Below are 12805 nucleotides of genomic sequence, written 5' to 3'. Positions count from 1 at the left end.
ATGTGGTGTTCAGTCCATGGTGTTTTGTTATCTGAACTAATGCTGTTTTGTTCTTGACACACAATCAGTATCAGATGCAGGAGAGTGAAGGACAAAGTATTGTGTGTGCAGCACGTGTTCCCAGCTGGCGCTCAGACAATAGGCCGATATCTAATAGTGCAGGGCTGGCACAATGCAGACCTTGACTTGAGCAGAGTCACATGTAGTCCTGCTGTCACGGGAGCAACCACTGTCTTGGCCCTTTCCACGACCTTGGCCTCCCTCCTTCACTCTCCCCTCTCCCCCTCTCCAGTTCTTCGCTCTGCTACTTTTTTAGGTTTATTTTGTCTCTAATTTTCCATTCTTTAATCTCTCTCTCTTCTCTTTCTCCAGAAACGGTGATATTCTCCATCCTTGGTTTTTCTGTTTCTCTTGAAGACTTTAGGAATCTCCCCCCCGGTTTATTTTCCCACCTTTTTCATCTTTGGATAGTTGACTCGGGTTGTTTCTCCACTCCTCCTCACTCCCTCTCTTCTCTTTATCTCATCACTCCTCTTCTTTCTCTTTAATCTCCTCACTCCTCTCTTCTCTTTATCTCCTCACTCCCTCTCTTCTCTTTATCTCCTCTCTCCTCTTCTTCTCTTTATCCTCCTCACTCCCTCTTCTCTATCTCTCCTCTTCTATCTCTCTCTCCCTCTCTCTCTTTATCTCTCTCTCCCTCTCTTCTCTTTATTCTGCTCTCCCCTCCTTGCCTCTCACCCATGCTTCACTCTTTATTATTCTCTCTATCTCTCTCCCTCTCTCTTACTCCTTCTTCGCTACCCCTCTCCTCCCCGCTCTCCCTCCTCCTCACTCCTCTCTCCTCCTCCTCACTTATCTCTTTCTCTCTCTCTCTCTCTCCTCTCTCTCTCTCTCCTCTCTCTCTCTCATCTCTCTCTCTCTCCTCCTCACTCCTCACTCCTCACTCCTCCTCCTCACTCTCTCCCTCCTCCTCTCCTCCCTCCTCCCCCTCTCTCCTCCCTCCTCCCCCTCTCTCGCTCCCTCCTCCTCACTCCTCCCTCTCTCCCTCCTCTCCTTTCTTCAATGTATCTCTCTGCTGGGCTGGTTAGTGTTCCTCCCACGGGTTGACCTTTACAGACACAGATACTGTAGTAGACACACTTCTCATCTGATCTCAGTTCAGCCTTATCGCTGATGAACTCTCAGAATCAACCCTATCTCTCCCACACATCTCACTCTGAGCTGATCTGGGGTCAGTATTGACATTTAGTACGAGCATAAAATCCCCTTAGGCTACACTGATACAGGTGAAATGACTGCAATATACTGTATATCGTGACATTCACAAAGAGTGGGAGAAGGGAATATATTGAAACTGTTTGGTTTTAGTGTCAATTCAAACATCATTTCATGGCCAACTAAGTATATTTTCACTGTCAACAGACTGCTAACTAAGCTGAAAAGTAAGCAACAGATCCTTATACTATACACATTCATCCATTCTGTTTTAAGGTGGAAAGGCTCAATCTCTTACAAACATTTCCCTGTAGGGGCCTCTGAGGGCCCTCCACATCAGCTGTGGCCTTCCAGGGAGTAAGGCCTATGACCCCTGACCTCTGGGTGAAAGGTCAAGTGCCTTAACTGCTAGTCCACTTGACTGCCAGGGGCAGATGAATGTAAACATGCCAATTATTGACCCAACTGTCAGGACCTGTATTTATAGAAGTACATGCAGAAGCTTGCCTTGAGCTATACGTTTATGTTACAACTCTTAGAGAGTGTAGTGTGTGTTGATGTAGTGTATTTAGGTATGTGTAGGAAACAGTAATGTGTGTGTGTGTGTGTGTGTGTTTTCCATGAGCCTGCATAGTGAGTTGGAAGATAGATGGAGAGAGAGAACAAGACAGGGCGAGAGAGAGGGAGGCGGGGAGGGAAAGGGAGAGAGAGGTTATCTGTTTAGGTAAGTGGAGAGGGTGAAAGAGGAGGACAGTGGAGAGGAGGTAGAGGGAGGAGGGTTGAAGAGTTGAAAGTAGGGAGTAGGAATGGGTAGGGTACATTACATTTAGGTTGACTGCACTCTGTGTAAACCACAACATCATGTCAAAAAGGACATGCACACGGGCATCTGTGTGTGTGTGTGTGTGTGTGTGTAGGGGGTAGGAGGTGTACCAGAGTGCCACCTGTTCTTGATCACATGACCCTGCAGTAACACTGTGAGTCACTCAGGAACAGGCGACACATGCCACACACAGACACACACACACACACACACACACACACACACACACACACACACACACACACACACACACACACACACACACACACACACACACACACACACACACACACACTCCCAGATGGCCACAGCAACAGCCAAGGCAGGGCCTCATGTTTGGCCTGACAGACACTTTGGCTTTATGAACCACAGTGACTAAAATGTTGACGGTAATGAACCCCAAACGACAATGTTGATTGTGTTACCATTCCACCATAGAATGGCCTGCCAACCATGTTGGAACCACTTGACCCCAAGCCCAGACTGACCATGTTGTCGACCATGTTGTGTGTTCAGGAGGTGCAGGCAGAGAGAGAGAGAGCGCCTGAGGTGTCGTAATATGGTGGTCAACTGACCCTCCAACCTCCCTGCCTCTGACCAGACTGAAGACGTGGCATATACAGGTAAGACTCAACCGCTCTTTTGGGTTTCACTTCACTATGTCTGTTGCACATAGACACAGAAATCTGTGCCCGAGGAAGAATGGAGCGAGAGAGTTCAGGAAAGTAGAGGAAGAACATATTTTAGAATGAGAAAAGAGGGAGGCTGGTCGTAATGGAGAGTGAGAGAAACCGAGAGAGAGAGGGAAAGAGAGAGAGGGAGAGAGAGAGGGGGAAAGAGAGAGAACACCCCCCAAGTCAACCATGCCCACACCCCATTTAGGCCCCCTCAGATCAGACCTATGCCCCTCCTGTCCACCTCATGCACCGCACCCCCGCAAAGAGGGCCTCAACATGGAAGTCACACATACACCCAGGCCGTGAGCGGGCAAACAGGCCCAACCCCCACTACACTAGCCCAAGCCAATGGCATGTACCAGATGCTCAGCAGGCTCTGCTCACACTTACTGGCCTGAGGCCAAACCACACGACCAACAACATTGGACACTTTATGGAACACAAAGCCTTCACTATTTCATCCTGGAATATCCAAGGCCTGAGGTCATCTGCCTTTGGCCTAAAGAGCAGGAACCTGGACTTCACCAAAGAAATCAGAAATAGAGACATTGTCATCCTACAAGAAACCTGGTATAGAGGAGACGGACCCACTGGTTGCCCTCTAGGTTACAGAGAGCTGGTAGTCCCATCCACCAAACTACCAGGTGTGAAGCAGGGAAGGGATTCAGGGGGTATGCTAATTTGGTATAGAACAGACCTAACTCTATTAAATTAATCAAAACAGGAACATTTTACATTTGGCTAGAAATTCAAAAGGAAATTATCTTAACAGAGAAAAATGTCCTCCTGTGTGCTACCTATATCCCCATACTTTAATGAAGACAGCTTCTCCATCCTGGAGGGGGAAATCAATCATTTCCAGGCCCAGGGACATGTACTAGTATGTCGCGACCTAAATGCCAGAACCGGACAGGAACCTGACACCCCTCAGCACACTGGGGGACAAACACCTGCCTGGAGGTGACAGCATTCCCTCCCCCATATGCTCCCCTAGGCACAACTATAACAACATAACCAACATAAACGGGTCACAACTCCTGCAGCTCTGTCGCACGCTGGGTATGTACATAGTCAATGGTAGGCTTCGAGGGGACTCCTATGGTAGGTACACCTATAGCTCATCTCTTGGCGGTAGTACTGTAGACTACTTTATCACTGACCTCAACCCAGAGTCTCTCAGAGCGTTCACAGTCAGCCCACTGACACCCCTATCAGACCACAGCAAAATCACAGTCTACTTGAACAGAACAAAGAAAGAAAAGAAAATGAACAACAATGACAAATGGTTTGATGAAGAATGCAAAAATCTAATTAAGAAATTGAGAAACATGTCCAACCAAAAACATAGAAACCCAGAAAACCTGAGTCTACGCCTTCACTATAGTGAATCACTAGAACAATACAGAAATACACTATGGAAAAAGAAGGAACAGCACGTCAGAAATCAGCTCAATGTAATTGAAGAATCCATAGACTCTAACCAATTCTGGGAAAATTGGAAAACACTAAACAAACAACAACACAAAGAATTATCTATCCAAAATGGAGATGTATGGATAAACCACTTCTCRAYTTATTTTGGCTCTATAACAAAGAACAAACATCAAAAACCTATACATTACCAAATACAAATCCTAGAATCAACTACTGGACTGCCAGAACCCACTGGATTCTCCAATTACCTTGAATGAGTTACAGGACAAAATAAAAACCCTCCAACCCAAAAAGGCCTGTGGTGTTGATGGTATCCTCAATGAAGTAATCAAATATATAGACAACAAATTCCAATTGGCTATACTAAAACACTTAAACATCATACTTAGCTCTGGCATCTTCCCCAATATTTGGAACCAAGGACTGATCACCCCAATCCACAAAGTGGAGACAAATTTGACCCCAATAACTACCGTGGGATATACGTCAACAGCAACCTTGGGAAAATCCTCAGCATTGTCATTAACAGCAGACTTGTACATTTCCTCAGTGAAAACAATGTACTGAGCAAATGTCAAATTGGCTTTTAACCAAATTATCGTATTACAGACCACGTATTCACCCTAATTCACCCTAATTGACAAACAAACAAACCAAAACAAAGGCAAAGTCTTCTCATGCTTTGTTGATTTCAAAAAAGCCTTCGACTCAATTTGGCTTTAGGGTCTGCAATACAAATTGATGGAAAGTGGTGTTGGGGGAAAAACATACAACATTATAAAATCCATGTACACAAACAAGTGTGCGGTTAAAATAGGCAAAAAACGCACACATTTCTTCCCACAGGGCCGTGGGGTGAGACAGGGATGCAGCTTAAGCCCCACCCTCTTCAACATATATATCAACGAATTGGCGAGGGCACTAGAAAAGTCTGCAGCACCCGGCCTCACCCTACTGGAATCTGAAGTCAAATGTCTACTATTGGCTGATGATCTGGTGCTTCTGTCACCAATCAAGGAAGGCCTACAGCAACACCTAGATCTTCTGCAAAGATTCTGCCAGACCTGGGCCCTGACAGTAGATCTCAGTAAGACCAAAATAATGGTGTTCCAAAAAAGGTCCAGTCACCAGGACCGTGAATACAAGTTCCATCTAGACACCGTTGCCCTAGAGCACACAAAAAACTATACATACAGTGGGGAGAACAAGTATTTGATACACTGCCGATTTTGCAGGTTTTCCTACTTACAAAGCATGTAGAGGTCTGTACACTTCAACTATGAGAGACGGAATCTAAAACAAAAATCCAGAAAATCACATTGTATGATTTTTAAGTAATTAATTTGCATTTTATTGCATGACATAAGTATTTGATCACCACCAACCAGTAAGAATTCCGGCTCTCACAGACCTGTTAGTTTTTCTTTAAGAACCCCTCCTGTTCTCCACTCATTACCTGTATTAACTGCACCTGTTTGAACTCGTTACCTGTATAAAAGACACCTGTCCACACACTCAATCAAACAGACTCCAACCTCTCCACAATGGCCAAGACCAGAGAGCTGTGTAAGYACATCAGGGATAAAATTGTAGACCTGCACAAGGCTGGGATGGGCTACAGGACAATAGGCAAGCAGCTTGGTGAGAAGGCAACAACTGTTGGCGCAATTATTAGAAAATGGAAGAAGTTCAAGATGACGGTCAATCACCCTCGGTCTGGGGCTCCATGCAAGATCTCACCTCGTGGGGCATCAATGATCATGAGGAAGGTGAGGGATCAGCCCAGAACTACACGGCAGGACCTGGTCAATGACCTGAAGAGAGCTGGGACCACAGTCTCAAAGAAAACCATTAGTAACACACTACGCCGTCATGGATTAAAATKCTGCAGCGCACGCAAGYTCCCCCTGCTCAAGCCAGCGCATGTCCAGGCCCGTCTGAAGTTTGCCAATGACCATCTGGATGATCCAGAGGAGGAATGGGAGAAGGTCATGTGGTCTGATGAGACAAAAATAGAGCTTTTTGGTCTAAACTCCACTTACCGTGTTTGGAGGAAGAAGAAYGATGAGTACAACCCCAAGAACACCATCCCAACCGTGAAGCATGGAGGTGGAAACATCCTTCTTTGGGGATGCTTTTCTGCAAAGGGGACAGGACGACTGCACCGTATTGAGGGGAGGATGGATGGGGCCATGTATCGCAAGATCTTGGCCAACAACCTCCTTCCCTCAGTAAGAGCATTGAAGATGGGTCGTGGCTGGGTCTTTCAGCATGACAACGACCCGAAACACACAAGGAGAAAAAACTAAGGAGCGGCTCCGTAAGAAGCATCTCAAGGTCCTGGAGTGGCCTAGCCAGTCTCCAGACCTGAACCCAATAGAAAATCTTTGGAGGGAGACAAAGCCATCACCTACAGAGAGATGAACCTGGAGAAGAGTCCCCTAAGCAAGCTGGTCCTGGCGCTCTGTTCACAAACACAAACACACCCCACAGAGCCCCAGGACAGCAACACAATTAGACCCAACCAAATCATGAGAAAACAAAAAGATAATTACTTGGCCCTAAACAGAGACTACACAGTGGCAGAAAACCTGACCACTGTGACTGACCCAAACTTAATGAAAGCTTTGACTATGTACAGACTCAGTGAGCATAGCCTTGCTATTGAGAAAGGCCGCCGTAGGAAGACCTGGCTCTCAAGGGATAGACAGGCTATGTGCACACTCCCCACAAAATGAGGTGGAAACTGAGCTGCACTTCATAACCTCCTGCCCAATGTATGACCATATTAGAGACACATATTTCCACACACAGATCCACAAGATTTCGAAAACAAACCAGATTTTGATAAACTCCCATATCTATTGGGTGAAATACCACAGTGTGCATCACAGCAGCAGATCTGTGACTAGTTGCCACAAGTAAAGGTCAACCAGTGAAGAACAAACACCATTGTAAATACAACCCATATTTATGCTTATTTATTTCCCCTTTTGTACTTTAACAATTTGTACATCGTTACAACATTGTATATATACATAATATGACATTTGAAATGTCTTTATTCGAGACAGAGAGAGAGAGACCACAAAGAGTAATTTGTGAGGAGGATGACGGTTATGTCGATGTTTTAGATGTTTGGTCACTGTGTGTGTTTGTGTGTGTGTGTGTGTATGGTGTGTGTGTGGTGGTGTTTGTGTGTGATGTGTGTGTGCTGAGGTAAGACTTGTTGACTTGTAGTGCATGGTCTGAGTCAGGAAATGAGTGTGAGCATAAAACTCTCATGACCGACACAACACATACGTCTGTCGGTTTCTCTATCCACAACAGTCCCACAGAGAGGAGGCTGAGAGGCACTGTCTGTACCGGTGACACATCTCCTACTCTTACACACACAAATGGCACACACACCCTACAACAGTACACTCGTCACACCACAACACACACACACACACACAACACACCACACACACACACAACACACACACACACAACACAACCACTACACACACACACCACACACACACACACACACACACACGTCCCCTCTCTACTACTCACTACTCAGACTTACGGCGTTTCCCACATTTTGTTGTGTTACATAGCCTGAATTTAAAATGGATTAAATTGGAGATATTTTCTCACTGCCTACACATAATACACATAATGTCAAGGTGGAATTATGCTTTCGAATTTGTTTTACTAATAAATTCAAAATCAAAAAAGCTGAAATGTTGGGGCGGCAGGTTCGCCTGGGGATAGGAGTGTTGGGCCAGTAACCAAAATGTTGCTGGATCGAATCCCGAGCTGACAAGTAAGAATATGTCATTCTGCCCCTGAGCAGGCAGTTACCCCACTTTTTTTCGTGGATGTCAATTAAGAGCAGCCCCCGCACCTCTCTGATACAGAGGGGCTTGGTTATATGTGGAAGACACATTTCAGTTGATGCATTCAGTTGCACAACTGTCTAGGTATCCCCCTTTCCAACAAAACTATTCCCCTCAGGAGACTGAAAAACATTTGGCATGGGTCCTCAGATCCTCAAAAGGTTTATCTGCACATCGAGAGCATCCTGACGGGTTGCATCACTGCCTGGTATGGCAACTGCTCGGCTCCGATCGCAAGGCACTACAGAGGGTAGTGCGAACGGCCCAGTACACCACTGGGGCCAAGCTTCCTGCCATCCAGGACCTCTATACCAGGCGGTGTCAGAGGAAGGCCCTTAAAACGGTCAAAGACTGCAGCCACCTAGTCATAGAGTGTTCTCTCTGCTACCGCACGGCAACGGTACGGTGCGCCAGTCTAGGTCCAAGATGCTTTTTAACAGCTTCTACCCCAAGCCATAAAACTCTTGAACAGTTAATCAAATGGCTACCTGGACTATTTGCATTGCCCCCCCCCCTTTTCTACAATTGCTGCTACTCTCTGTTATTATCTATGCATCACTTTAATGCAGGCAAACTTAAATCCATTTTACCTCATTTCTACCAGCATATCGCATGTGCAACCAGAGGAAGAAAACTCTAGACCACCTTTACTCCACACACAGGGATGCATACAAAGCTCTCCCCCGCCCTCCATTTGGCAAATCTGACCATAATTAWATCGTCCTGATTCCTGCTTACAAGCAAAAACTAAAGCAGGAAGTACCAGTGACTCGCTCAATATGGAAGTGGTCAGATGATGTGGATGCTAGGCTACAGGACTTTTGCTAGCGCAGACTGGAATATGTTCTGGGATTCATCCAATGGCATTGAGGAGTATACCACCTCAGTCATCGGCTTCATCAATAAGTGCATCGAAGACATCGGCCCCACAGTGACCGTACGTGCATATCCCAACCAGAAGCCATGGATTACAGGCAACATCCGCATTGAGCTAAAGGCTTGAGCTGCTGCCTTTAAGGAGCGGGTCACTAATCCGGGACACTGAAAAGATATCCTGCTATGCCTTCAGACGAACCATCAAACAAGCAAAGCATCAATACAGGATTAAGATTGAATCCTACTACACCGGCTCTGATGCTCATCGGATGTGGTGGGGCTTGAAAACTATTACGGACTACAAAGGGAAACCCAGACGAGAGCTGCCCAGTGACGCAAGCTAAATGCCTTTTATGCTCTTGAGGCAAGCAACACTGAAGCATGCATGAGAGTACCAGCTGTTCTGGATGACTGTGATAACGCTTTCATTAGCCGTTGTGAGCAAGACCTTTAAACAGGTCAACATTCACAAAGCCGCGCGGCCAGATGGATTACCAGTACGTGTTCTCAAAGCATGAGCGGACCAACTGGCAAGTGTATTCACTGACATTTTCAACCTCTCCCTGACTGAGTCTGTAATACCTTCATGTTTCAAGCAGACCACCAAGGTCCCTGTGCCAAAGGAAGCGAAGAAACCTGCCTAAATGATAACCTCCCCGTAGCACTCAACGTCAGTAGCCATAAAGTGCTTTGAAAGGCTGGTCATGGCTCACATCAACAGCATCCTCCCGGATACCCTAGACGCACTCCAATTCGCATACCACCCCAACAGATCCACAGATGACGCAATCTCAATCGCACTCCACACTGCCCTTTCCCGCATGGACAAAAGGAACACCTATGTGAGAATGCTGTTCATTTCGGGMTTTTTTTTATTTAGTTTTTATTTCACCTTTATTTAACCAGGTAGGCCAGTTGAGAACAAGTTCTCATATACAACTTGCGACCTGGCCAAGATAAAGCAAAGCAGTGCGACAAAAACAACAACGCAGAGTTACACATAAACAAACGTACAGTCAATAACACAATAGAAAAAAATWGAAAATCTATGTACAGTGTGTGCAAATGTAGAAGAGTAAGGCAATAAATAAGCCTCAGAGGTGAAATCATTACAATTAAGCATTAACATTGGAGTGATGGATGTGCAAGTAGAGATACTGGGGTGCAAAACAGCAAGAGGGTAAGTAATAATATGGGGATGAGGTAGTTGGGTGTGCTATTTACAGATGGGCTGTGTACAGGTACAGTGATCGGTAAGCTGCTCTGACAGCTGATGCTTAAAGTTAGAGAGGGAGATATAAGACTCCAGCTTCGTTCCAGTCATTGGCAGCAGAGAACTGGAAGGAAAGGCGGCCAAAGGAAGTGTTGGCTTTGGGGATGACCAGTGAAATATACCTGCTGGAGCGCGTGCTACGGGTGGGTGTTGCTATGGTGAGCAGTGAGCTGAGATAAGGCAAGGCTTTACCTYGCAAAGATTTATAGATGACCTGGAGCCAGTGGGTTTGGCGACGAATATGTAGTGAGGGCCAGCCAACGAGAGCATACAGGTCGCAGTGGTGGGTAGTATATGGGGATTTAGTGACAAAACGGATAGCACTGTGATAGACTACACCCAGTTTGCTGAGTAGAGTGTTGGGGGCTATTTTGTAAATGATACGGCCGAAGTCGAGGATCGGTAGGATAGTCAGTTTACGAGGGTATGTTTGGTGGCATGAGTGAAGGAGGCTTTGTTGCGAACTAGGAAGCCAATTTTAGATTTAATTTTGTATTGTAGATGCTTAATGTGAGTCTGGAAGGAGAGTTTACAGTCTAACCAGACACCTAGGTATTTGTAGTTGTCCACATATTCTAGGTCAGAACCGTCCAGAGTAGTGATGCTAGTCGGGAGGGAGGGTGCGGGCAGCAATCGGTTGAAGAGCATGCACTTAGTTTTACTAGCATTTAAACGCAGTTGGAGGCCACGGAAGGAGAGTTGAAGCATTGAAGCTCGTTTGGAGGTTTGTTAGCACAGTGTCCAAAGAAGGGCCAGATGTATACAGAATGGTGTCGTCTGCGTAGAGGTGGATCAGAGAATCACCAGCAGCAAGAGCGACATCATTGATACAGTATATACAGAGAAAAGAGTCGGCCAGAGAATTGAACCTTGTGGTACCCCCATAGAGGCTGCCAGAGGTCCGGACAACAGGCCATCCCATTTGACACACTGAACTCTATCTGAGAAGTAGTTGGTGAACCAGGCGAAGCAGTCATTTGAGAAGCCAAGGCTATTGAGTCTGCCGATCAGAATGCGGTGATTTACAGAGTCGGAAGCCTTGGCCAGGTCGATGAAGACGGCTGCACAGTACTGTCTGACTACAGCTCAGCGTTCAACACCATAGTGCCCACGAAGCTCATCACTAAGCTAAGGACCCTGGGACTAAACACCTCCCTCTGCAACTGGTTCCTGGACTTCCTGACGGGCCGCCCCCAGGTGGTAAGGGTAGACAACAACATGTCTGCCACACTGGGGCCCCTCAGGGGTGTGTACTTAGTCCCCTCCTGTACTCAATGTTCACCCACGGCTGCGTGGCCAAACACGACACCAACACCATTATTAAGCTTGCTGACAACACAACAGTGGTAGGCCTGATCACCGACAACGATGAGACAGCCTATAGGGAGGAGGTCAGAGAACTGGCAGTGTGGTGCCAGGACAACAACCTCTCCCTCAATGTGAGCAAGACAAAGGAGCTGATCGTGGACTACAGGAAAAGGTGGGCCGAACTGGCCCCCCTTAACATCGACGGGGCTGTAGTGGAGCGGGTCGAGAGTTTCAAGTTCTTTGGGGTCCGCAACGATCTATCATGGTCCAAACACACCAAGACAGTCGAGAAGAGGGCACAACAACACCTTGTCCCCCTTTGGAGACTGAAAAGATTTGACATGGGTCCCCAGATTCTCAAAAAGTTCCACAGCTGCACCATCGAGAGCATCCTGACCACTTGCATCACCGCCTGGTATGGCAACTGCTCGGCATCTGACCGTAAGGCGCTACAGAGGGTAGTGCGTACGGCCCAGTACATCACTGGGGCCAAGCTTCCTGCAATCCAGGACCTATATACTAGGCYGTGACAGAGGAAAGCCCATAAAATTGTCAGAGACTCCAGTCACCCAAGTCATAGACTGTTTTCTCTGCTACCACAAGGCAAGCTGTACCGGAGTGCCAGGTCTAGGACCAAAAGGCTCCTTAACAGCTTCTACCTCCATAAGACTGCTGAACAATTAATCAAATGGCCACCAGACTATTTACATTGACACAGCCCCCTTCATTTGTTTTGTACACTGCTGCTACTCGCTGTTTATTATCTATGCATAGTCACTTCACCCCTACCTACATGTACAAATTACCTCGACTAACCTGTACCCCCGCACATTGACTCGGTACCGGTACCCCTGTATATGGCCTTGTTATTGTTATTTTATTGTGTTACTTTTTATTATTTTTTACTTTAGTTTATTTGGTAAATATTTATATAATTCTTTCTTGAACTGCACTGTTGGTTAAGGGCTTGTGACAAATTAAGGGCTTGTGACAAATTAAGTTGATTTGATTTTACATCAAATTAATGTTATATAATGTACTGTGTGTGTGTGCGTGTGTGTGTGCGCGTGTGTATGTGCATGCGTGCGTGTGTGAGCATGTACTGTATACAGATTATGTGTCTGTGAAGTAGGAATGACAAGAATCTTTTTTGGCTTGTACCCATGAGAGGGATGCTATATATATCTGCAGTATGAGAACTGAACTCGCTCCCCTCTCCTTGCAGTCCTCCTCTCTCACTTTCTCTCCTCTTGTTAGAGAAGGCCCAGTCACTGTAATTACCCTCTACATACACAACACACACATATACACA

The 12805-nt window shown here is 46.3% G+C and overlaps 1 protein-coding gene across 1 annotated transcript in view; it reads left to right on the top strand.

Annotated features, from left to right (window-relative positions):
* LOC111953391 (uncharacterized) overlaps positions 1-12805 on the top strand; it is a 56955-nt gene that overhangs the window by 17057 nt on the left and 27093 nt on the right. The window contains exon 2 of the mRNA XM_070435579.1: positions 2555-2661. The gene's annotated coding sequence lies outside the window, so the exon portion shown is untranslated. The remainder of the gene's footprint in view (positions 1-2554; positions 2662-12805) is intronic.

This window comes from Salvelinus sp. IW2-2015, linkage group LG3 (genome assembly GCF_002910315.2).
Source record: "Salvelinus sp. IW2-2015 linkage group LG3, ASM291031v2, whole genome shotgun sequence".
NCBI lineage: Eukaryota > Metazoa > Chordata > Actinopteri > Salmoniformes > Salmonidae > Salvelinus > Salvelinus sp. IW2-2015.
Note: the sequence above shows the minus strand (reverse complement) of the source record. Positions and strands in the feature narration are given on the sequence as shown.